A 27,648-nucleotide genomic window follows, 5' to 3' on the forward strand; every position below is an offset into this window, starting at 1 on the left:
TAAATGTAATAAATAAGGGAACAGGCTTTGTGTGAAAGAGAAAAATCAACGGATGCAGCGATGGGAGTTGTCTTCCAGGAGCAGGTCATGCAGAAATCAGTGGTGGGTTGTTATTAATAGCCCACAAATGCATGCAGGGATCGTCACCTAACTGTTTTTCCTTCCTGTTTAATTGACATCCGTACATCAGTGGTGGAAATGCAAATATACAGACACAAACGTGGTGTTAATGACACAGCTGCACACACTCATCAGTTCTCTGGAACAAGAGTGACAACATACATAATAGCAGGTCAACGTCTTGATTCAGCCAAAGTCTGGTGAAAAGATGTCGTTCTCGACACAGAGACACGCACGTTACACGCACTGAGTTTGATCTGTGTGTGGAAATATATTTACACCCACAGAGGGGACGTGTCAGCGGCAGAAGTTAGGTGTATCTTAGCTGAATATGTAATAACTCACGGGTAAAGAATGATTCCATGTATCAGTGTAATGACAACCTTCTGTATTGTCGTAATCGTCATTGCCACTGACAGCATCACTATCATCATCAACACCGTCATCTGTAATCATCAGGCCCATCACCAGCCATATTTTTTTACACTGAGTGTGACACGGACAAGCGGTGGATGGTGATGAAGCGGTGTTAGGATGCATTCACACCGAGCTTGTCGGCAGCAGTTTGGTTACGCTTTAGAGCTGCAAAACTTCACTGCTCTGGTTTAAGTGGGAATAAACTCATTCAGATGATTTCATTTCAAAGTTTTATGCTTTATGATACAAATTACTACAGCAACGGTGATATTTTTTTTTAATTTCTACTTGGTAAGAAGACACAGTTTTATGTTACCACTTGTGTCACCTGACCTTGAAGTCTGTGGCCTTAATTTGCTCAGGTTTGGATACATTTCTGCCTATGCCAATGAGAGGTGTGAGAAGTCACTTTAAGTTCTCAAGACCACAGAAATATTTCCTTATGAAGTGCAAAATGTAAATAAGAATAGATTTTAATTTCAGCTCAATGCAATTTAGAAAAAAAATACCATAAACTGCAGTCTCCAGCTGAAATACCAACATTAACCAAGCAGCACCTGATTGTTAGTCTGAAACTGGTGATGCAATATAATTGACAAGTGTACAGTGGATATCAAAAGTCTCCACCCCCCTGTTAAAGTGTCAGGTTTTGTGATGTGAAACAATGAGACCAAGATAAATCATGTCAGAACTTTTTCCACCTTTGATGTGACCTATAACATGAACAATTCAATTGAAAAAAAATGAAATATTTTAGGGGGAAGAAATAAAAATAAAAAATAATAATAATGTGGTTGCATAAGTGTACACACCCTTTAACTAATCATTGTTTGAAGCACCTTTTGATTGTATCACAGCACACTGTCTTTTTTGGTAGGACTCTATTATCATGGCACATCTTGACATGGTGATATTTGCCCATTCTTCTTTATAAAAAAGCTCCAAATCCATCAGATAGTGAGGACATCTCCTGTGCAAAACTTGAATCTTCTTCTGGTGAAGCCATGCTTTTGTTGATTTGGATGTATGCTTTGGTTTGTTGTCGTGTTGAAAGTTGAAATTCCTCTTCATCTTCATCTTTCTAAGAGAGGTCTGGAGGTTTTGTGTTAAACTGACTGGTGTTTGTAACTGTTCATACTTCCCTCCACCTTGACTAAGGCCCTAGTTCCAGCTGAAGAAAAACTCCCCCAAAGCATGATGCTGCCCCCACCATGCTTCTCTGTGGGTCTGGTGTTCTTTATGTGATGTGCAGTGTTGTTTTTATGACAAACATACCTTTTGGAATTATGGCCAAAAAGTTCAACCTTGGTTTGATCAGACCATAAAACATTTGATGTTTTTGGGAGACTTCATGTGTGTTTTTGAAACATGTTGCCAGGCTTGAATGTTTTTCTTCATAAGAAAAGTTGTCCGTCTTGCCATCCTACCCATAGCAGAAACATATGAAGAATAGGAGAGATGTTGTCACATGTAGTACACAGACAGTACTAGTCAGAAGTCCCTGCAGCTCCTTTAATGTTGCTGTAGACCTCTTGGAAGCCTCCCTGAACAGTTTTCTTCTTCTGGTCTTTTCATCAGTTTTGGAGGGATGTCCAGTTCTTGGTGATGTCACTGTTGTTCCATATTTTCTCCACTTGATGATGACGGTCTTCACTGTGGTCCATGGTATATCTAATGCCTTGGAACATGTTTGTACCCTTCTCCTGACTGATACCTTTCAACAATGAGATCCCTCTGCTGCATTGGAAGCTCTCTGTGGACCATGGCTTTGCTGTAAGATGAACTGAGGACATGTGATGAAAATCCTCCTAGAACAGCTGATCTTTATTGGGATTAATCAAAGTCACTTTAAGTTATGACAGGTGTACACTGACTACTATTTGTCATAAATATTTTAGTTTTTTTGTCTTTTTTCTTTCCCCTAAAAGATTTTTTTTTTAATTAAATTGAATTGTTCATGTTATAGGTCACATTAAAGGTGGAAAAGTTCTGACATGATTTATCTTAGTCTCATTGTTTTACATCACAAAACCTGGCATTTTAACAGGGGGTTGGAGACTTTTGATATCCACTGGTATTATTGAGGGCAGGAGTTTTAAAAAAGATTGTGATTGGCTATAAAACATTTTATGCAGAGTTCTGTTTTTTTAAATTACTAAAAAATGAAAGAGTAAAGAATCAGTTACCTTTCAAGTAGTTTTAAAGATGTTGGGATGGGTTTAAGACATCAAATCACACATTTGTGCATTCAGGTGAAGTCAGATGGTATTCCTCATAAATCCAGATACTGTAGGAAATTTCATTTCCATTGTATCTGTGCTTAACTCCACTACATTTGAAAGACAAATATCATACTTTTGACTTTGCTACTTTCCTCTGAAATCAGCTGATGAATTTTCTTTTCTTTCTTAAAACCCAATCCTAAGAAATAAACTGTCTTCGTATAGTTGTGTGTGTGTTTGCCTAACTGGTGTTGCCATGCTTGCATGTTCATCTCTGTAGTTGAACGTAGAGCAAACGCAAAGCAAACATTACTCAGGCAGTTCATTTAGAGAGTGAAAAGAGAGAGATTCTCAACCTGAGCACTCATGACCACATCTTCAGCCCATGATTGAGCTTTTTGAAATAAAGAATGATTTGTATCGTTTACCGCTCTGCACGAATTGAGTCACGACCTACAAAAATGAGCTTTATTCTAGAAGAATATTTCAAACTGAACTGTCTATGCTTACAGGGACTTAGTTCATCTTTGTATTCTATGGTTGGTCGTTCCTGTTGTTGTTCTTCTTATTAAGGAGCTGGAAACCTGGAAATCTGAAGCATGTGAGTTTAGAAACTACACTTGTGTTGTGAAATACAACAAAGTTTGAGATAATTTGACTGAGCAACTTTCTCTTGTATTGAAGTAATATCTGACCAGAAGGATCTATACTTTGACCTAAGTAATGATGGTGTGTACTTTGTCCACCTATGATATAATCTTGGGATCAGAGCAGGTTTAAAGGCTGTAACATCCAAACTCTTCCTCTACGTTGCCTTTACTGTCTGTATCACAGGTTTTTACAATGGTTATGGTGGAGGGAAAATATTTGCATTCGTTATAGCTCTGTCAGAGATGACCTAAAACAACCTCTTACTATGTACTTTCTTCCCCTGTCAGTAAAAACAGCTGCTCACCTGGAAAAAGACTAAATACCTCAGCCAGGGTCATGACCTGTCAGGAGCAACATATGCACGACATCACTTTATTTCACGAAGATCTCCTTTCTTATTGTCTTTGTGTGAAACAGAGAAGAATACGAGCCTCTGCTCTTTCTTTAGGATCTTTTTTCTCTCTTGGTAGCAGCATTTAGTGGTTAGGGAAATCCTCTGACACGTATAATCTACTTCAGACTGACATCAGCCACTGTTGCTATCAATGCATCCCTATCTCTCTGAGCAGCCTGCTTATATGAAGCAGTCTGGGAGCCAGGCTAGACTGACACCGCTACAGCAGCCCTTGTTTCCCAGCACCTAACGCTCCGCTCGCAGCCCGAATATCGCCTGTGGGATTTCACCGCACTAAAGAGTCATGTCAAAGACCCTGACAACGTGTGACGTCTCCCTCAGCCACTGCTGTCATGTTAAACCCCCCTCTCCGCCCCCCTCTCCCGACTCTGGTTTGAGCGGAAGACTTCCTCCCTGAGCATTTTAAGTTGTCATTTTTTTTAAACACACATATCAAAGCGGGGGGAAAAGGGAAAAAAAAGACAGATGTTTCTCTTATGCCTTTCTACTCAGAGTACAATGAAGCTTTGGGAAGAAAGAGAGAGAGAGGGGTGAAAAGACGTTTGCTGGATCTTTTTGCAATCCACATCCTTTCTCCCGACGACTGGCAATACATCACTTGTATTGATGCAATATTAAATTTCAATATCACATGTCAAAAGGTACAAAATGATAGATCATAGCCTAACTAAATGAATTATTAAAGGCCTACGCCGGCTGCGCTATCGGCTTCTCTTACAATCAGCTGTGTCAGAAGAGTGCAGTTGGTGATACTGGCAGCATTTCAAAGCTTTGCCGTTTTTCTTTCGAGCCGCATCCCAGCTTTCTTAATCTAGCTTTCTGTCACTTATTAATGTTCCCAGGGAACTAAAAACCACAGATCTTTCCCGCCCAATAATCAGAGGCTTAACTCACGTCCTTTTATTTCCCCAGAAAAAAAATCTTTAAAAAAAATAAATGAATAAAGTCATAATTAAATATTGAATATTGAACAGAAGATAAGGATAAGAAAATATGTTCAGCTTTGTTAGATATGTTAAGAGCAGAGAAGGAGGGGGAGGCAGCCTCGTCTGAGACAGTGACTCATTCTGTGTGATATGATTTATGTGCTCTTTATGTGCTCTGCGACCCTGTAAGTTTATCTCTATATTCTCTGTCTGATAGAGTGACTCTCTGCTTGTCTATACGGCTCGCAACAAAAACAGCGTGTGCCGGACTCTGTGGTCGATTCTTATTTATGACCTGAGTCAAAGGTGAAGTTTTTGATGTCTCATCAAGATGAGGATGACGGGGAAAGAGATGGTATGTGATGTTTTCTGTAAAATAATTTGATTCAAAAAGCGGCTTGAAAATGTCAAACATGCACTTACATATGTTTCTCTTTAGATCTTGATCTCAGTCACTATCTAGAGCTCAGTTTTATGGAAGCATCTCAAGGCCCAAATTATCCTGGAAATCTATTCATGAAGTTTCCTTGAGCCAAAGATGTGCTCTCAAAAACCATCAACTGAGGACTTGTTGATATGACAACATAAACACACAGACAGCAATTGTTTTTGACAGAGTTTATGTTTTTACCCTTGGTTTAATCTTGTTTTGCATATAATGAATCCAGGACACAAAATATATGTTGGAACTCCTTTATACGCTAGTTGGTGTGTGTGTATGCAGATTTCTGTAGTTAATACAAATAGACAGTACACTACTGGGAACCTCAGCATCTCTACATCACCAAGCTCCTCTCCATATTCCCCATCAGTTTATAGAAACTGTGTAGCTTGGTAGCTTCGTTTGGTTGCAGCAGCTTACTCTGCATCGAAAACAGCGTGGGGTTGTGTAATGAAAAGACGTGAGCGTCACAGAGTGCATTATGGGAAATGTATTTTAGGTGCTACTGTGAAAAGAGAAACTGTAAAACATGTGTGGACAGGGAGGGTACTGGCAAGTGTTGTCCCAGTACACAGATGGGTTGAATTAAGAAGTTGTGATACTGCATACCAGAGTATACCGGTCCACTTAGAGCACCGGATGAAATGTTAAGTATCTGATCTTAAATACAAGAAATGTGAGCATCTGAAGGCCCAGAATCTGTTCGAGCAAAATAAACTATGTCTGTTGTGACTACTGATTTTCTTTGTTACACATCCACTTGTTCCCAGTGTATGTCTGGTAATGAGGATGTGTTGCTTGACATCGGTGCTAATTCAGGAATCGCTCCTGTTGGTTGTTGGAGGGTTGGAACAAACATCATTTTGGTTTTGATGACTTGTTTGGTTTGACACTCTGAGCAGGTTTTATACAGATAATGTGAGCTAATATGATGTCTGCAGCAGTTACACCTATTAAAGTTTATTTTCTTACACCGACTTTCTCCAACAACAACAACAACAACCGACTGCAGGCTTTAAACTGTTTACTGCACATTAAGCTTTGTTATCATGCTAAACAATGCCACTGATTGAGCATTTGTTGTGTCATTTGCAATACTTACTCTTGAAAATATATGCAACGTATATTGCTGAGAGTAAGTATTGTAAATGACACAACTCTACTATTTTACAGACAAACAAGATATGAGTTTATAATGTATGCAGATTCACATTTAGCGCCGTGGACAGCCGACATTTAGAAGCTCTTGATGGCATGAGGATGCACTCGTTGCAGAGTACCGCTTTGGGAAAAACATGAAGAAATGTAAGAGTATTTGCAGAAACACTCTTAAAAACACTTGCTCTTAGATCAGTCATTAAAGGAAAACGAGGCCTGGACTCTTTGACCTATGAGGGAAACCACCTCTCCCTCTCTCTGCTCCTTACAGATATTGGTATTTCTTGCATTTATTATCAGACTTTGGTAACTCTCTTGCTTTTTTTGGTTACATCTCAGAGCAGGTAGTTGTTGCCAATGATTTTTGGAATCAGCTTTAGGGCAAGTAGGAAAGCTCTCCTTCTGACCCGGCCTGTGATTGGCTTTTTTGAGGCTTAAAAACTGAGCCAAGAAAAGGTGCACAAATCTAGTTTTTCCCTCACACCAGCTGATTTACAATAAACTGAACATTTATTATGGGATTTTTTGCCCAACATCTCCTGACAAAAGAAAAAAAAAGCTTACCCCAGCTTTAAGTATGTTAATATTAGCTAAGATTAGCCTCCATCAGCTGCTGATCATAAGAGACCAAGTAAGGATGTTGTTGCAAAATTGATATGGGTAAGGGTTCAGTTTACTACTTAAGGGAATAGTAATAGGGAAATAAACTTATTCGCTTTCTTGGCAAGACTTAAATTAGATGATTGATACCACTCCCATGTCTGTACGCTAAATATAACACTGGAGCCAGCGGATGGTAGCTTAGCATAAAGACTGAAGGCAGACATTGGAGTAAAGATATTAGCAGCACAGTAGTGTACTGCTGAACAGTTCACATTCAGTCCTTTAGAGTCTGTCATTTGAATGTGAAATACATTCAGAGCACAGGGATTTGTAAATGCTTATTTCTGTGTGCTTTTAGCCTGCACGGGTGTTAATTCTCTTGTGCATGTGTGATGTCCCGAATCCCTAACTCCCGAGAGGTTTTAATTGCAGGGTCCAGATTGCCGGGGCTGGTTAGGGCCTGGCGACCCCCATGAGAAGTCACAGCCTCCATTTAGCTTCCAGATCCCATGCAAACGAACACAGGGCCTCCGTGTTAGCGTGCTAGCACTGGCTGGCAAAAATTCAATTTTCATCCTCCTTTTGTATCCAAGCCTGCTGTCTTGCCCTAACGATGCTCTCTCACCCCCCTCACCTCCCCTCCCAACCTCCCCCCCCTCCTCTAGCCTTCTCCCTTCAACAACAGAACACAGTGGAGTCGTTAGGACCCTCTCTTCATTACTTCAAAAAACCAATCATTAGACACCAGAGTATATACGTAATTAGAAAATCACTTCCTTTGCAATCCCGGCTAAGTAGTTTACATACTGTAATTACAGGGACAAAATCAATTTTTAATCATTTCACTGATTGGGCTCATCAGCTCAGTAGGAACATTGTATCCTGCTTGTTGTGCGAAAGCAACATCTGGGCTAAAACAATTACCCTTTTGTGTTCCAGAGCGGCTCTGAAAATGCCTTGCTGTCACTTCCCCATGTCGTGGACGCTCTCTTTCTATCTCTATCCGTCTCCAGACGCCTTTTTCTCTTCGCCTCAGTCTTTCTTTCTTACTCCCCCTCTCTTCTTTCTCTCTCTCCCTCCCTTTCTTTCTCTTTCACTCCCTGCCCTTGACTTGGACATGGAGGATCACATTTAAAGCTTTATAAATCAATACGCTATAATAAGCTGCTCTTGACAGGGAGGGAGAGAAAGGAGAGGAAAGAAAAAAAAAAACAACATATTGCTTCTTTAACACCTTGTGTGTGTTTTTTCTACCCCTGTTGTTATTGTCATAGATATTTTTTTTTTCTTTTTGCAAAGTCGTCTTTTTGAAAACAGATTTATTTTGCCCCTCAGAAATATCACCCTATTACCACGTTCTCTGCTCACTCTGAAGAGAGAAATACGATTGTGTCAATGATAGTTTTAGCAAATATGTAAAGGTAGAAGATGACACCTCTCTGCCTTCCTTCTGGAGTGAGACATAAATACATAACCAAACTTCAAACCTTGTCTTCTCTCCTGGCATGTTTCACCCTTCACCGGCTAATAAAATGCTTTGTATTCTTGTCTGAGAGAGGCCAGATCGATCCACATTAGTCTGAACTCTCTCTCTTTCACTTTGAAAACTCAGGAAATCAGATTTCAGAGGGGGGAGAAAAAAAAATCGGTTAATGCATTGATCACTCGAGCTGTATGCAAATCACATTTGCCTCTATTTTTTTGCTGATCAATAGCATTAATTAACGGCTTCGTTTTAACGGCACCCCGCAATCCCGTTAGACACCACTGTCGACCTCAGAAATCATCTTCTCCCCCCCTCGTCCCTCAGTAGCCATGGAAATGAATGGCGCGTGGCAGGGGCCATAAATCAGGAAATCCAATTTGACCATGAGCTCCAGTACTAACAGTAAAATATGAGCACTAACACAGCACACAGGTAGGTCATCCTGTATTGGATGTAATATTATTTATAGAAAGAAAGTTTACATGAGTTCTTTTGCAACAAAACCTGTTCACGTTTCTTTCAAACGGACCAGAAATGGGAACTCCACCCACGTCACACATCAGGAGGAGAACCACACAGCCTGTGAACGTTGAGTTAAAATGTCATCAGTGGCTGTGGACAAGCTTTCAAAAGTATATCAGAATGTGTTTGATTTAAATCAAGTTACTTTGAATCCAGGGAGTCATTTTAGAAATGTTTGATTATTTTTTCTGCTGTTTTTCAACATTTAACTTTATCACTACCAAACATCAACAGATTACAAACCACTGTCTGTCATAATGAGTGTATATAAATAGGGAGGGGGTGCCCTCGATGCTAACCAGCCTAGCTGCTGCTGCCAGCGATGCTAGTGTGTGGGATTAATAATGGACGCTTTTTGAAATTATTATTATTCCCAAAATGCTCTTTTGTGATTTGCTTTGAAGGGCGTGCATGCATGTGGGTGGGTGGGGGGTGTTAAGTGAGTAGGGGTGAGGTGGTTGTGAGGGGGGGTTTGTAGGGGGGGGGCTTGCTTGCTCATTTGGAGAGCTTTTCCAATTATACAATTAGTCAGGAATGTAGGGCAGCGGCCTCGGTGCTCCTCCTGCTCCCCGACCCCGGATAGCAGGTCCCCTCGCCTCACGCTGTATTTATATGATTATTTCTCACTTCTCAAGGAATACATGCATAGAGTTAGGCTTAAAAACAAAAATAATATGCAAATAAGGACATGAAGTGAAAGTGGCAACAGCTTACGGACCAGGAGGTGGCTGAAGCAGCCGGTGTCCCTGAGGAGCGAAGCTAACGAGCGCTGACCTTCTTTGTGAATCGGGTTGCGTGTGAGCAGCCGCGGCAGCGCACTGTGGTGTTAATAGATAAAGTCACGGGGTCGAGGCTTCTCTGGTCAAATACTGTTTGTTGTGTTGAAGGGCTTTTTTGTAAATCCACAACCAGTTCCCACCAGGGCCCGAAAGCCCACCGCATTGTGAAGATGAGTGTGTTGGCGGGATAGCGAGTTTGGGATTGAACACACGCTAACTGCTTTTGATTCCTTTCTTCTGTGGGATGGAGTGATATGATAAATTGATTTATGATGAAGGACAAATTGTTTTATAATTTGGCCCCTTTCTGATTGTCCCCTCACTCGCGGCTGCCTGCTAGCGAGTGTGCTGCAATGGGTTTAATATGAAGCAACAACAACAGCGAAGTGCCATCTGTTGGCATGCGGATTTCTGTAATCTCTCTTTACTGATTACAACAATGACTACACGAACCTCTTAAATAATTATCCCACAATGTAAAAAAAAAAGAAATAAAAAAAGCTAAATAATTATAATCATTAACTCCCACCAAGTCTGACACTCCTCCAGCAAATGAAGGCTGTCAGAGAGAGAGAGACAGAGATAAAGAGAGAGAGGGAGAGAGAGAGTGTCTTCTGCTGTGATGCCAATCATGTCTTATTTATACCAGCGGGGCAGAGTACCACACAGCAGTGACAATCTTAACCCAACAACATGGAAGCGCAAACTGTGGGAAAATTGACCCTCTCCACCCACCACCCCTGCACCTTCTGCTGTTTTTTTTTCTGTCTTTATCAGGGGAAAAAAAATGAAAGTGGAGGTTACACTTTGTCACAGCGGCGTCAATGCTCAGAGTTTTAATTATTACATGTGTGACCTCATTTTTTGCTTGCATATCATACAGAAAGAATTCAGTTTGAATGAAAGTGCACCCTCCTTCTCTGTTAGCACGAACACTCCAATGTGCACTTCATTTTTACACAAGATGCATTGAAAAATAAGTGAACTGTCTATTTGAGCTATTATAGGCTTTTATAGGAAATCACAGCAACACAGTAAAACCTAGCTGAGGTGAGGCGTGTGGAGTAAAAGACTTAAATAACACCAAAAGCATCATGATTGTACAGTGTCTGGCTAAAACACTAACAAATGTGCCCAAACAACTTCCTTTGGTTTATAGTTTAAAATAAAATTCATCTGAAAAAAGTGGGATGTGGGAAAAATGTCAGTATTTGGTACAGACAGAGGAAGAGTACCCCTGATGACTGAGGCCAGTCGTCATTCACTACTACAGTCCCAGGTGGAGGAAAGTTTGAGGGACACAGTGAACAACGATTTTAAGAAAACGGTTATCAATGCAGTGGAGATATTTAATAATTAATAGCACATTTTTTATTTTTACTGCTGCACAGAATAAAGCCCACAGGATGTAAGAGTTACTGCTTTGTCCACAGGGGGCACCAAACTCAACACAAACAGAAAGTTCCTCACAGGAGCTTTACAATGCTGATACCACAAGAGCTTCATTTACCCATGTGATCACTTTTTATTCCATTTAAATGTGACAATTTAATCTTTAAAGTTGTTTGGTTGATTGGTCTTCAAAAAGTATTTATCCTTTATGCAGGTCATTACGGTAATCCACTCAGAAACCTTTTAAGATACAGTACAAGGTATTGAAGTATCAGTAACTAACTGTGAATGTAGGGGGATAAAAAGGTGAGCATTAAGCTCTGAGGCCTCTGACGTGGCATAAAACAGAAGTACTCATGTAGAGTAAAACAACAATTAACCAACTTGTATTCATAAAATATGTACAGCACTCACTTACTCAACACCATTTCTGGGAGGCGAGATCTTTGTATCCTGTTCTTTGTTGTATCAAGGTTTATTCTGTGTCTGTAAGTGATCGTCACTGCAAGTGTGTGTGTTTATGAATCTCTTTCTATATAAGTCAGAATGTGTGTTTTTCTGTGTGTGTGTGTGCGCCTGTGAGTTTGTGTGTGAGTGCTTTGTGTGAGAAATGGTGTGAGAATGCGTCAAGGGGAGCATGTGTTAGTTCTGCTTCCAATATGAGGGAAATCTGTGGCACATACCTCCGATATGACACAAGCCAAAACGACGTGACTCACCCGTGCTATATTTGATTAATAAAACTACAGCCGGAGAAATGTGTTTCAAAACAACAGACCATTACTGAGGCGCGGCATGGCTGGAGAAATGAAGAATCTTGTTATTATTTTTATTAAGGTATGGAGAGCAAACATCAGTGTGAGGGGCATGCAACCTGATGAGATCAGAGATGATATAATCTGAATGTTACATTTGCAGTTAAATATGTCCTCTTTTTCACTTAACATATCTGAACACAGGGAGATCATTCAGGCAGGCCAGTGTCTCAGCTTTTACTGAAGAGGACAGCTGCCTTATATGTTTGATCCCTGCTGCTCTGAATCTTATAATAAATGTTATAACATGAATTTTCCAGCTTCAAGAGAAAAGGTTTCCATTGATTAGCACTTTACAAGCAATCAATTTTTACAAACCCGCTTGACCCCCTCATCTCTCTCTCTCTCTGTTTCTCAGGAAGTCGACCCTCAGGACAATGGTCTATTACAAATTAAAAGAATACCGCGCAGGGAGAGAGGATAAGTAATTATTGGAAAGAGGTATAAAGAAAGAGGAGGGATGTAGGAGAGACGTGCAGAGATTTAAAGGAGCCAAAGATGAATGTGAGGTAAAGTCACGACAACAACAGTGACGACGACGACGATGATGATGATGATGGGCTGATTACATACAACCAGGCGGGATGAAGCATGCTAACCCCACAAAGCAGACATATCCCTCACTTATACCTGTCATATGATATCCCATCACTCACACACACACACACATAAGCACATGCACACACAGTCTACACACTATAACAGCCTATCACCATGAGAGATGGGGTGGCCACGCTCCTCCAGCTCCACGAATAATGGCTTGCACCTGTTTACCATGTCACCTCTGTTTGCTAATTGTCTCCTTGAGCCACATAGAGAGGCATTGACAGCAGTGTGGCTTTTTGACAGACAGTGTGTGTGAGTGTGTGTGTGTGTGTGTGGGGGGGGTGTATGATCTGTTGGTATCTTTAGTCATTACGTTTAGTTGTGCAACTCTGTATGGCATGCATGCCAACACCCAAGACGGTAAACATTGTCCAAGAATAAGACACCAGAACAAGGAGCAGCTCTAGGAGTTTTTCTTGATTCCACATTTTTACGCCATCATTGCTCACATACGACAAACCTTCAGGGCGGGGCGCAAGTTCTTCATTCTTTTGATGACGTAAACATAAACGTCTGTTTGGTTGGGTTCAGGAATACAAATAAATGTGTTTAGAAAATAGATTTTGGTGTGTGAAAATCCTGCAACCATTCTACTTTTACTGTTTCACATAATACCAAGGTGCTCAGCAGTTAACCCACCTGCCCTAGAGGCTATAGTCCTTGTCGCAGTGTTCGCTGGTTGGACTCCTGACCTACTCACTATGCTTCATGTCATCCCCTTCTCTGCACTTCCCATTTTTCCTGCCCCTCAGCAGCCACCATATCCAAATAATAACACAAATGTGCAAGAGCTTTTTATACATTTATAGAAGATAGATATATACCCATGTTTGTGTTGTTGTTGACTGCATTATAATAGAAAATATTATAAATATAGAGACAGATTTTTGAATTATATTTCATCAATTTGATTAACTCAAGAAATTGGAAGTTAGGCCTCGACAGGGTTTTTATATTATATGTGTTTTTTTGTTTTTATTAGAAATGTTGTTGTTTACACGTGAAGATAACCTAGATCAGATTTCAAAGGAGTTATAAAATAATTCATATTGCGCACATCATGATCAAATCCATTTAAAACACTAAAAAACCACAACCCGAACAAACATGGATGTCTCTCTTCCATGAGAAGGGCATGCATGTGCTAGCTGAACTATTCCCCCTTTGCAAGACACGTGAAGTACCTGTTTGACAGCATGGGCCAAAAAGTTCTGAATAACAACGTTTAACCATCAAATGAGATTAACAGGACCTTACTGAAGGTCCAAGACAAATACTTGGATAAAAACATTCACTTCACTTGTGAATTTGAGGTAAACTCAGTGTCAAATTTGATAATGAAAAAGTAACTTTCCTCTCTAACTTTGATGTACTGTGGAGCGAGTCACTGACCCACCAGCAGCTGTAAGGTTCAGCTCTGCATGTTACCGTCTCAGCACTGTGACTGAGAAGCATGGCACTGCTTAACAAGTGCATGCTCAATTGACTTTCCCCGGATAAACAAAGATTTAAATGAAAACAAAAGATGCATGCGGGGGTGTGTAAGTGTGACAGACACCTTTAATATCCTCCCCTTTCCCGTGATCAATCGGTGTGATCGTACCTGTGCGCCTGCCGCCGCTCCAACGAATGCCGGATGTCAGGAAGAGTGCCGACAGCTCCACAGAAGGTGGGACGACAAGAGCCTGTAAACAAAGCACACACACCAGGAAATTCAGCGTCACACACATTTGAAGCTTGACAAGTTTGCGGCAGAGACAGAAGAGAAATACCCATTAAAATATTGTGTGCTGATCCCCCAGCTCCCCTCAAACACACATTTCTTTTTTTTTCTCTTCAGGACTTCCTGCGAGGACATGATGTCATTTTCCATGTGTAATCCAACAAATATATGAACTGTAATTGCTTGTGTATGTCAGTCTTTTCAATTTTTTCATCTTCTCCTTATTATTACTTTTTAATTTGACACTGTGATATCTGGTTCATCACACGGGGACATATACTCAGATGCATTTGGTTTATACGTTCAGTTAAAACACAACGTTAGGGAAGAGAAAGAATCCTGACTAGAGAACTGTGAGGAGCCTCCACAGCACGGCAGAGGATGTTATCTGATCCAGCCTCGAAGCCCCGCCGCTTAACGCCAGAAAAATAATCAAGCCGACAAAGTATGTGAAGTAAAAGAGTGCCACTCCCCTTTAAAGTAGCGACTGACTTCATGAGTGGCATTTGAGCTGAGGCCTCAGTTGAGTTCATAAAGACCTCATGTGCTCGATTAGGGAGGTAAAAAAGTTGCAAACCTTTGTTCTTTGTTAAATGAGCAAATTCATCCATTTTGACTCAGCTGAGATTTGTCTTTCATTTTTTGACATTTGAATGTTTGCTTAAATATGTTGCTACTTTGATGGTAATCTGTGAGATCTCGGGTTTGCATATTTACCTTCAATCTTTAATGTTAAACGTTAAATGCTGTGCTGCAAAGATCACCTGTCAGTCACCCCCCAGTGTTTTTTCTCTCTTTATTTTTCCGTGGTTGTCTTTCCTGTGATTCATTTATCCTCGACATTATTACTTAAAATTTCGGGTCCAGCTAATTCTCCCTGGATGTGGAGAAGCAGCCAGGCATGGAGGAGCTGGCTCAGTCCTGCAGCGGGAGGAGGAGGATGAGGGGGAGGGAGAGGGGGAACACAGATGTGGAGGGTCTACAGGAGGGCCACCCAGATCTACCCACCACTACTGTTTCAATGGAGCGTCAAGAGTAAAAAAAACTCACGCTCACTTACAGAGGGAACACACACACATGCTCACACACAAAGCCACGACATTGCCTTAAGTCACAATCTAAATTGGCTCCCAAGGGCATACCGACTACCTTGTTCACCAAAGGCATTGTGTATGTTTTCTGAGTGCTTAGCATATGCTGCTGTAACCTGAGATCTCTCCCTCTCTCTCTCCCTCTCTCTGTCTGCCTCACACAGCCGCATACACATGTACACAAACACACAATGTTGCTAGAAGTTGCTCTGTTTTCTCCCTTTGCGCTTTTCCCATCAGGCCCTTAATTAAATTCAAAATAGTTCACATCTACCTATTAAAGCATGTTGCACCAGCCGCCCACCGCCCTGTTGAAAGAGGCACAGATACAAGCAGGGTAATGGGGTGGGGGTGGGATGGTGAGGGTGAGGAGACAGGTTGTCTTTGAGAAGGAAAGGAAGTGGTGTGAAGAGAGGGTAAACTTTAAGGAACTACTCCAAGATCACAAGAAGCGAGGAGTGTCACTTCTGCTTTTTGTATGGCAGTGTAATATAATACTCCTGTATGAACAGAGTTTAACACGTGGATCTTTCTGTGTCATGTATAACTAACATCAAAAATGCCTTGTTAGTTCTCACACTCATACCTAACCTACAGGAGGGGCTTACTGTATTATTGATGGCATGCTACACATCTTTATCCTTTCTGTTCATACCAGACAAACATATGGAACACTTAAATATTAGTTTTAGGCACAAAAACATCACTCTTTATACAATCCCACCTGACTCCTGCTTTTCTACTATAAGATGACCATCTGAACTGGACACTACTGCCTAAATGTTAAGTATGGGTTGTATTAGGCTTGCATGAGATGGATTTTTATTTCAAGTGATACCAACTGTTACTAACCTGATGGTGTAATATTACATACACATATTATAAATGTTTAAATGTGTTGGTACTATTGTCGTGTTTTAAAATATGTAGTTTATTCACAGCAAATGGTAAGAAATGCTAAGAGTTAGCGAGTAAAGACTCCCAATGCTAACTGAATCACTATTGTTAACTCAGGATTCTGTTTCAAATATGCTATTAGCATCCTGAAATCCTTGGTCTTCTACCTTAGATGAAGGCTGCCATAAAATTGAGTGATTGTGTCTTTAGTTGTTTTAAGGGTTGTCTCTTGTAAACTTTCAGCAGCACTCAAATGCCAGTTGAACCGGCACTACGGCACCAGCAGCTTTAACATTGCTTATGCTAGCTGCAGCTACTGCTGCTTGGTATTTATTTTACATCCTTGTTGCCATGATGAGGTTCACTGTGTTAACCCTCCTATTATCCTTGGGGTCAATTGGACCCCATTCAATGTTTAACGTCTCTAAATGAATGACTAACATCATTTTTTGGGCTTCATATTTCATGACTTTTCCTAATTTAATGGGGACAACTGGGAAAACATAAAATTAAAATGTTGATATGTTCCAATTTCCTGGAAAAAAATTATGCATTGGTGTTCCTTGGGGTCAATTTGACCCCAGGCTGTTTTAGCTGTATATAACATAAGAAATATCAACATTTTACACACATTTGTTTTGGTTGTTTTGGATGATATTGAGGTCACTATAACCAAGGACACTTCTGCATGTGACTGCAGGAGCTGGGATCGAACCGTCAACCTTTATATTGAGATATAATATTTCCAGCCACCATGTCTCTAAAGACATTCAGTGATGAGTCCTGTGTCATACGTTCTGATAACATAGAAACAAGGCAGGGCCGATGAGAGCATGACAAACTCACAGCAGTTTGATGTTCTGTTTTAAAAATAAAGTCCTTCTAAATGTTTAAATTGTGTTTATACCTAAAATATATTTTATTTAAAGGTTATTTAGGTAGTCAACAAAGAAACATAAAGTACCTGACACATAAACCTGGGTAACAATCAGTTTCTGGAGGTTTAAATTGCTGGGGTCAAATTGACCCCAATGATAAAAGATATTAGGAAATTTGAGGGTAACAGGAGGGTTAATTCATGAGAACGTTTCTCCTCCTCTGGGAATACTTTTAGCACATGTTTTGGAAATTGCATTCATTGTACCCTGAAACAGTGAAAAACATCCACACCGGTGACACCATCTTTACTCTCTCATTAGCTTGTTGTAGCTGCGCACGTCCTTTTTGCCTTTGCACAATAGAATAGAATGCATGATAGTGAATGAAAGCAAATTTTATCTGTTGTTTTTATTGGATTTCATTGTGTTATCGGGATAATATCTAATAATAAAATAATCCCGTTATCGGGCCAATAACGTGCAAGTCTGGTGTCACGTTGGGGGAAAGTCTGAAGGAGGACCCAAGTGCAGATTTTAAAACAAAAGATAGTCCAAAATAACACAGAGAACACAGGACATACATACAAAGATCGAACACAGGACAAGAGAAACAGAACAACTAGACACACAGAGTACTTAACACAGGTGTGATCACAGGACACAGGTGAAACTCATCAGGTTAATCAACAAGGAGGGAAACAGGCAAGGACAGAGGAAAACTAAACTGGACACATAGGGATAAAGAACTACAAAATGAAACGGGAAACAAGACTAAACTGGGAAACACAAGAAAATACACAAAGGACTACAACACAACACATGGAGCACTAAACACAAGGAAGTCATAGGATAACTTATAACAGAATAAACACGGGGAGGAACAGAGGCATGAAACACAAGGAAAAAACTAAACTGAAGATCAACTCATGACACTGGTACATACTGTATTGTGCATCTCTCATCAATACACCTATTTCAAAAAGAGCTGGTAAGTTATAATTTTGAGCAGACAGTGTCTTGTTAAATGTTGTTGGGGAGGGAACATCGGTGAATCACACCTTAAAATACACAATGCATGGGTTTGACTTTAAAAATGTAAAATAAATATATAAATTCTTGCCAGTGCTTTAACCGTTTCCATGATTAAAACACCTACAGGCAGACATAGACAGGTTTTGGTTCTAACCGACAGTAAAAGCTGCTGACACTTGATTGAATCTAGCACATCTATGATTTGATATCAAAGCACACTACAGAGTAATGGAAATCACTAACATTTTAAGACAGTCTAACCTTTCCTGTGTTTACCTTATTAAAGAGTGTGTACCTTAACTGGTAGTGCAATACACAGAGGGGGAACAACAGTGTGTATAAAGCTGGCAGTGTTTAAGCAGGCGAACAGTAAAGTAATAGGCAAGAGCAGTGAAGTGTTGATTCTACAAAAGATGCGGGGGGAAAATTGCACCTTAGAGCACACACACACACACATACACACAAACAAGAACACACACAAATACACGCACACACATTCCCTCCCCCTCCTCAATATACTCCCACAACACGGCCGGCTGCCTGGCAGCCGAAGTTAACATTTTCAGAGAAAATATTCCTTGCCTCCAATAGTCCGATGTAATTCATTTTCCATCTCTGTTCATTAATCATTGTTAAAATTAGTGATCCATTTCTTCCACTCTGCCATCTGCACTCAGCTTCCTAACAAACATGACACCTCAGCGCATAATAAAAGCTGACAGCTACTAGGAGGCCTTTCCAAGCAGCTTTCTGCATATGTGCACCTCCACGACTTGATGCTGTTGTCAGACAAAAGTAGGTTATTTAGACCGCTGGCTGGAGAGCACAGAATATGACTACACACACGTGTGTGCATACTCAAACATATATGGAGATTCATGTGCATGTATAAACGCTGAGCCCCAAAACTTTGCAGCTGCACTTCATACCCAAGTGTGGAGAAAATCACACACAAATTATCTCAAAAGTTATTGTCACATGGACACACTTGCACCAGCACACACACCCACACACTTACACACTCATACACACATAACAACAGATGTGCCTAACCCTGGGTGGAATGTGCTAAAACCCTGATAAGGAAAATCTCCCCCGTGCTTCTCACCGAAGGAATAAAGTGGAAAAAAAAAAACAGAAAAAAGGGGAAACATTAAAAAATATGAGCAACTGTGAAACCCAAGAGAGCGAAAGAAACAGAGCTCCTTAAAAGTGTCTTGTTTACCCCTACAAGCTTTTTGCTTTAACTTCTGCTGGAGCAGTGTTGTACTTTTCCACTTGCATTTGCTTACAGCAGCTGTGGCGTATATGTGTATTTGTTGTGATACTGAGTATCAGCTCAGCTCCACCCTGATCTTAACTCAGCTGGGAGGCAAGGCAGGCATGGTGGGATAGAGAGGAAGAAATTGAAGGTGAAGAGGGAGTGAGTCACAGCCGGGCAAAAGTATTGCCCTCGTCAGGTCACACAGGCCTCACAAACATCCCTCTGATTCATAAACAAAAAATACATCCATGGTTAACTATCCACTTCCCAGATGCCCAGTAGCCTGAACAGATGTGGAGGTAAGTGCTTCAAAAGAAGGTTCAATAAATGTTACTAGGGTACGTTGAAAATGGGATGACAATTGATATCCAGTGTATTTATCACATGTAGACTCAAAAAAGCAAAGACACATTCAAACTTTTGTAAATGTAGCTTCATTAATGGGCTGTAAAAGTAAATCAAAAACAGCAGAAACCTGGGCTATGAGGAAAATCCTCCATATTTCACTCTGTCCTAACTTATTAATGACTAAATGTGTTATTTGTCGCTTTATTTTCTAATATTTGTGAATAACCTTTCCGTGCAAATATGAAAAATATTGCAAAAAAAATCATTCAAAAATTCACTGAGTATAAATGTGACTGCAATCCAAGGCTCTCTCTCTCTCCCTCTCTCCCTCTCTCTCTCTCTCTCTCTCTCTCTCTCTCTCTCTCTCTCACACGCACAGCTTACTCACGGTACCTTCCCCTACTCTCTTGTTAACACCCCCCCCTCCCCACCGAACTGTCCCTTCTCACATCCACACACACACACACATACACACACACACACATGCACATCATACACACACCCAGACACACACACGGTCAGGATCCCTCCCTGGCGAGGTGTGTGTGTCTCTGCCTGAGGCACAGCACATTAATCTATATAATGCCCTCAAAGAGAAGGCTTTTTCACACCGCTAACTGCCAAGGACTACGAGGGGCAGCGGCTGAGCCATGATTCAGCTGTTATCCCAACTGGCGTCCCCTGCGCACACACAGGCTCGTGCATGCACATACACACAGTCAGACACTAAAACCTTCTCTAACACACACACACACACACACACACACACACACACACACACACACACACACACACACACACACACACAATATGTTAGCAAGAGTACACACATATACACCCTTTGCTGGCATGGAAAAAAGCAGACACCTTATTGAGCCCAACACTAGAAGTTGATATCAAACCAAATTTTTTTAAAGCTACATTTTTCCAAATGCAGCAGGATTTAGCATTCAATGCTAGCTCAAATTATTATTTGTTATTTCCCAATTTTAATCTTTAGTTTTACCGCATTACTTTGAAGTTTTTTTTACAGCTTAATTTTTTGTGATTACATAAAAAAATTAAAAAAGCTGTTGTAAAAAAGATCCTTAGCTGTGACATAATACTCTTTTTCTATACAAACACAAAAAAATGCATCAAGACTATCCCACCCTGCTCTGGTCAGCAGTGATCTAGCTTGTAGGAGATAGAGCTTTCTGTTAGGGTTAAATATAGTGTCTAGCTGCAAACCTCTCCACTTTAATTCTTCAAAAAGACCGGTGAAATTCAGAGAGCACCCAAACAAACAAATTCAGAGACAACTGTTGTCTATAAAGATCCTCCTTCAGCCTCCGCAGACACCGGCAAAGAAGAGTTTACTGATGTTACCTTGCAGGATTCCTTGGCTTCACCAGCCTCATATTTCAGACTCTAACCTCCTGCCAGCGTGTGAAGTTGCCCAGTGCAGATTTAATATTCATTTGTTGCTCGGAGGGCCACAAAACAGACAGCTCAGAGCGGTGATTGGAGGGCCAGTGCTCAGAGACAGACGGCGAGCAGAAGAGCAGCTAAATCATCTTGACATTCACCGAGAAGTAGCCACACAGAAAGCTACTGCTGCTGTTAGTTCTCCCATCGACTAATTTGGTTCTACTTAACCCCTAAACACCCCGTGTGCACACACACACACAGGAGTGGACACAAGGCAAACACAGGCTGACACACACATATGCACACGCACACACACACGGCTCACAGTGACACATTTAATTCCAGGTTCTGGGCACATCTGAATTACAGCAGGCTGATGAGGGAGAGAGGGCCAGGCCCCTCCGGACTGATTAGCATCATTTAAGAAAGCCTTCCTTTTTTTCTGCCCGCCTCAGCGACCTCTCTCTGCCTCTCTCTCTCTCTGACACTCGCAGGGGCGACCCACCCATCTCCCAGCCTACAATATGGGTGGCATCCCCGCCAGCACAAGTCAATATGGAGTACACTCATTTACATCTAACACAGGAGAACGACTCGAGAGCCGGTGCCTCTCCAATGATTTTATTCCTTCAAGTATTCATGGTGTTAGCTTTAGATTCTGTTTGCTAAAATGTGGACAGAAGGACATAACTAACGCATATATACGTCAGGCGCCATATGATGCAGTTTTTTTCTGCGTGTGTAAAGTAAATAAGACAGAGCCTGTTTTATTTGTGCATATTTCCCCCCTTCTAAATTATATAAGCCTTGCACATGGCTTAAAATTTTGTAAAGCTTTTCTCAAAATCCTTCTTATGGTTGCCATTCTGTGCCAAAAAGTTCATCTGGCCTGTAAATTTAAGCATGGATTACAAATATTCAAATCATGAGCTTACTGTTCAAATAAACATTTCCAACAGGGAGGGGAAAAGTTGCAAGGCATACACTTTCAGCATAATTCCTCCTCTGGCACCTCCCCTCCCCTTGCTCCTAATAAAACAACCACACACAAAAAAAGGAGCAGGGGGAGAGAGGGGAGTTAGGGGTAGGGGGGACAGAATGCAAAAACAAAAGAGAGAGTTAAAAGTTTGCCGTCTTCATTTACCATGCGGCTGGATAAACAGTGTTGATGAAATATGTAATTAATGTAATTGTAACCACCTATGCAATTACAGTCAGCCGGGTGGGCTCACTGTGGCCCCGGTACACCCTGCCATAGGACAATAGGGCGCCTTATTACAGTTTTAAAAGGGGGGAGGGAGGGGAAGGGGGGGGGAGGTGAAAAAAGGGGGAGGCTTAAGCTGGTCAGCTGCTCACCACATGCTAGAAATAATAAGGACTGAAGTCATAATCATTTCAGCTTTGGTTTAGCTTCGCTGATCACTGCACTTCAAACTGGACATACGAATACCTGATGAACTGCTGAACATCCGGGGATCTGAGACATACTATGTCACATACAACATGACTCAGGAAGGTCAGGTCATAAGGTCGTCAGGGGAGAGGAGTGGCCTCTGTGACTGTTACAATGTCATATACTATTACACTAATATGGCTTATGCATTAATAATGAGCATACTGTTGTTTGAGGGTAAGCAGATTTGATCTGCTTTAAAACATTTTTAATTGTTAAATGTGCAAAAGTGCATGAATGATTATGAGTTATATATTCATTTAAAGTTGAAATTCTAATGTGATTGTTACCTCTGAAACCACCACAGTGACTTTTACAGAGAGTTTAGGGGAAACACGTGCTTTTAATGAGTCCTATCAGTCTTTACAACTACAGAAGAAAAGGGACCTTCTCAAACCATCAATGCACAATCAATCCTTTTGTTTATTCCTGTCTTCAAAATGTGAAAAAAGCTGATACTTTATTTGAAAGTCGAAGCCGTATACAAATGCAGTGGAAAAAATATCTACCATTGTGGGCTGTGACAGAATATACTCAAAGTGCACAGGACTCCAATGAGACTCCTTCTTGTTCCACCTGATGCAGTACACTTCTTTTAGAATACCTCTCTAAGTGCACAGTAAGACCACCTGCTTTCACGCCAACCTGCAAACACTCCAGTCTGCAGCCAACAACAAGGCTTTAAACAAAGACAGACCCGATGTCACAGATAGAAAGCTTTGCATTATGAACAAAGGAAAAAGCAGTATAGACAAACATACTGAATCGTCACCTGGCTAAAGACGAGTCACAGTTTGTTGGAGGCCGCTGCCCGTTCACACTGACAGCCGGTGTTATCCCAGGGATTAAAATAGACTTTTCTCTGCTACCCGCCCCTGCCCGGCATTAAAGTCTTCCACATTTGCAAAATTGCAAACAGATGCAACTCAAGTACCTGCAAATAATCTGCCAAGACCAATTTCAAAAGGGAGATTTCAGAATATGTGGGAGTCATTAGAGGGAGTATTATTTCAGCGATGAGTGCGAGAGGGCCAGCCGTGTTTCACCCAACCAGATGGGTTCTGCTGCCTTTTATTCAGGAAGAAAGAAGCCGACGTGTTCTTCATCTCCCCCATTCCCCCCAAATGAAGATATATAACGTGTATGAAACAATTACGGCAGAATATTGGAAGTTTCAGAAGCAACCAAAGAATGTCAAATTTCCTTTCGAGTTTCTCAAAACAATCTTTTCATCTTCTTCCCAGTGAGGATGCTTTCGGATGAGGGGGGCGAGGTAGGGCTGCTGGGGGGATTTTCAATGTAAACGAGGATACAGACACAGAGATCTGAGGCTTTTATTGTTTTGTATTGAGTGTTAAATATGAAAAAGAATTAAAAGGTAGACGCCTTAAAAGGGGCCTGTGGCGTATGTAAATGAAATATGTTTCAGAGCCGTAATTTGCAACTGCTGCTGTTGTTATTTTTCAGACGGTTATCTGAAGTTTTTCTGGTCGCCTCAGTGCAGCTTTAAAGCGCCGCACAACAAAGCGTTCACCAATTAAAGACGATTTTTACACAAAGAACTGCAGCAAACTTCATTAGATTCTCCAACCAGCCGCTGACAAAAAGCCTATCAGAATGCATCTTTAAGTGTTAGTGATGAATAATGTATAATCAAAACACACTTTTCCTTTTTTCTCACACTAGCCTTTCACGACATCTACCAGCCCTTATAACAAATTAAATGTTTATATCAAATGGAACTTGATGAGGTGACTATTGCTAGTAGGTTATTAGTGCTAGTGGGGAAGCAGAATAACAATCTAAGGCACTTTAAAAAATGATCAAAATCACCAAGCCCTTGAAACAATACACATTCAATCAAATTCTTCATAATTGTAACAGTAGGAAGCATTTTAGGCATTCCACCCACAACAAACAGGCTTTGTTCTCCTGTTATGAGAGGCAGCGAGGGGACACAATCAAGTGCGTGAGAAAGCCAGGAACGCAGGATTTCAAGCAATTCCTCCCTCTTTCTCTCTTTCTATACCCCCCTCTCTCTCCCTCTCTTTATTTCAGGGTCGCCCATATTATTTGCTTCCTGTCTCATTGTAGCTGGCAAAAAGAGAATTTGGTAATTGAGTGGTACAGAACATGTGCCCTCCCTGCTCGCAGATGACAGATGGATTATAAAAACTTCAAAGGCGAGCATTTGGAGCACCAGGGGAGAGATGCTAGGTATTTGAACTATGATTCTTTACCCAGGAGACAATGACTGCCTGACATGGTGCATACATCAAGGAATAGTGCAACAGCACAGACATAATCCAACACACACATGCACACACACCCCTCTTTTTACTCTCTTCTCTATCTCTTTTTCTCTCCTGTGCTATATATTTAACATCCTGTTCAGAGGAACTTTGCACTGAGCTTGGATAACATAACGAGTGAGGGTAACACTGAGGAGAGAGAGGAGGCAGCAGTGCCAGGGTAAGGATCTCATCTCTGCCTATCTCTTTTCCTGACTTTTTCTTCTCAGGGTACAAACTTTGGATTCTCTTTCACCCGGGTTGTTAAATAATCAGAATTCAGCTTTAGTGGTCTCTCAGTGTTTTAAAACTGCAGCCAGATTAGCCGGCCTCGAGGAAAACTGTAAGCACTACTGTATGGTAAGTGAAGGGGAGAATGGTGGGCGGCGACGCCTATAATCATCTTATAAGCATGATTTATGAAAAGGGCCATCTGCTTTGCCTTACTTAAGCACGGAGGCAACCTTTAATAATATAAGGACATGAGGAGAGGAGAGGAGGGGACAGTGGGGGGTGAGTACAAACGCGAGGGGGGAGACTGTTCCACACACACACAAACACAAACACACACATACAAACGCACAAAGATTCCAACAAACAGATAACCCAAATGCAAGTTCTCCCCCCTCCCCTTCCCTCCCTCTTGTCTTCTTCTTCTGCTGCTGCTTCCTGCCTTTCTCTTCTTCAGCATCCAGCCTTTAGGTCAGATGGCAGCTAATCACTGTTGACCTCCCCGTCACACCATTTAACCCCTGCCCCTCCCCTCGACCCTGAAGGAATTAGCAACCTGACTGTAACACACACACACTTGCATGTGATACACAAACTACCACACCAAAAAGTCTTTCATGGTCACCACACTTATTCACATGACACTTAAACATGACCTACAATTTCACAGGACTCAATCCAGTAACTGTTCGGCCTTTAAAATGTATAATGTTGAAAAGTTGTTCAAAGTATGTGCAGCATGCTTGTTTTGTTTAACCAGACGTTCGACTTGAAACAAAAAAACACAAGAGGCTAGAATCAGAGTTCAGGACGTTTCAGCTTCCAATTGACTTCACATGATTCATCTTTAGATTTTTAGCCCACAATCATTGAAAACATCAAACAACTAGATGATGCTGCAATAAATTATATTTTAATATTAGTCCCAACTTTTCTAATGACCTGTAAATATAAGTTAAATAAAAAGGAAGTAGATGTTGATTTTAAATGATCTGTTTTGTTCCAGTCATAAGCTAAAAGAAAACGTTTAAAGCAGATGAGTGATATCTGTGAACATTAAGGATGCAAGACCATCAGTGTATTCACATTAAAGGGACGCATGTTCAGATTATTGATAAGCCAAGTTATTGTGTTATTATTAATTTGATTGTGATCAGACATCATGAAAAATGTTCAAATCACTGAGATTTCATTACAGGCTGTCGGGTTCTTTGAGCACATTAAGTTTGAAACGTAAGCGAAACCACTTCAGTGATTCTTATAACACATTTCCTCCACTAAGAACAAGAACACGTCAGAGGTTCAGCTCAGACTTGATCGGCATTCACGCCCCAGCTGCTGCCCTTTGACCTCCCTGTGACCTGGAAACGGCTCCCAACGAGATCTTAAAGAGGCAAGACGGCGGTGTGTGTGTGTGTGTGTGTGGGGACTGGGAAGGGGAGGGGGGTGTCATAATGAGGCCATACGGTATATGCTATTGTGCTTCAAGTCGCATACACACGAACACATTTCCACATGTGCATATAGGCTCAAACACACACACACACACACAAGCCTCCCACCCCCCACCCGCCCCGTGTGGTCACCTTTTCAGTGTCCATCAGGATTGTCGGCCTAATCCTCGTCGGATCATCTCATCAATGCCTCGGCTGTTTATGTGTAATGGATCCCATCTAGCCCCCTCCCCAGCCCCCCTGCACCCCCTTTAGCCTCCACCACCCCTCCCCTGCCTCCCTCCAGGTCTTTCACCCTTGCCTCCTCCGTCCTTCATAACCAGTCTTACTACTCTGACAAGGAAGATACAACTTTAATTACTTTTCTGAATTTCTTTTTGAAATAAGCTCCACTAATCTGCTCCTTTTACTCTTTAAACTCAATGTGCTGCGTGCACGAACACGCAGTATACAATTATGAACACAACAGAGCATAAATAGCCAGGCTCTGATCAGTGATATGTCTTACTCAAGAATGTCTTTAGAAAATATTCATCCAGCTCAATGAAAGTACTTTTAGAGTTTATGTCGACTCCACTCGTAGAAAGCAAAGGGGTTAACTGAACTGCAATAAGAAGTAGAGATACTGCATGTTTATCTTTGCAGGCTTCAACCAAAAGTATCGATATTGTCATCATTGTTGTAAAGTCACACAGCTCACTTTTGGGCATGGCAGAATTCAAAATAAATTTCAGATTTCTGGTCCACCGTATAATTTTCCTGACAAACCTGTCATGGAAACTGTATAATGTCTTTCCACTCTTCTCATCCTTCCTCAGCCTCTTCATCATCCTCCTCCTCCTCGAAGCCTCGCAGCATGTGTAAGCAGAAGCACACGTGCTCCCCTCGCCCTCATTACGAGCTAACTACGCTGTTAGATTAAAAGCGTGTACAGAGAGGAAGACAGAGAGAGAAAGAATGAAAGGAGAGAGGAGAGAGAGAGAGAGAGAGAGAGAGAGAGAGAAGGAAGAGGTGGGGGGAAG

The 27,648-nt window shown here is 41.2% G+C and overlaps 1 protein-coding gene across 3 annotated transcripts in view; it reads right to left on the reverse strand.

Moving 5' to 3' along the window:
• Positions 1-27,648, reverse strand: part of znf536 (zinc finger protein 536) — a 267,103-nt gene that overhangs the window by 199,613 nt on the left and 39,842 nt on the right. For all 3 annotated transcript variants that reach the window (XM_034680912.1, XM_034680915.1, XM_034680913.1), the window contains one exon: positions 14,158-14,239. The gene's annotated coding sequence lies outside the window, so the exon portion shown is untranslated. The remainder of the gene's footprint in view (positions 1-14,157; positions 14,240-27,648) is intronic.

Source organism: Notolabrus celidotus, chromosome 3 (genome assembly GCF_009762535.1).
Source record: "Notolabrus celidotus isolate fNotCel1 chromosome 3, fNotCel1.pri, whole genome shotgun sequence".
Taxonomy (NCBI): domain Eukaryota; kingdom Metazoa; phylum Chordata; class Actinopteri; order Labriformes; family Labridae; genus Notolabrus; species Notolabrus celidotus.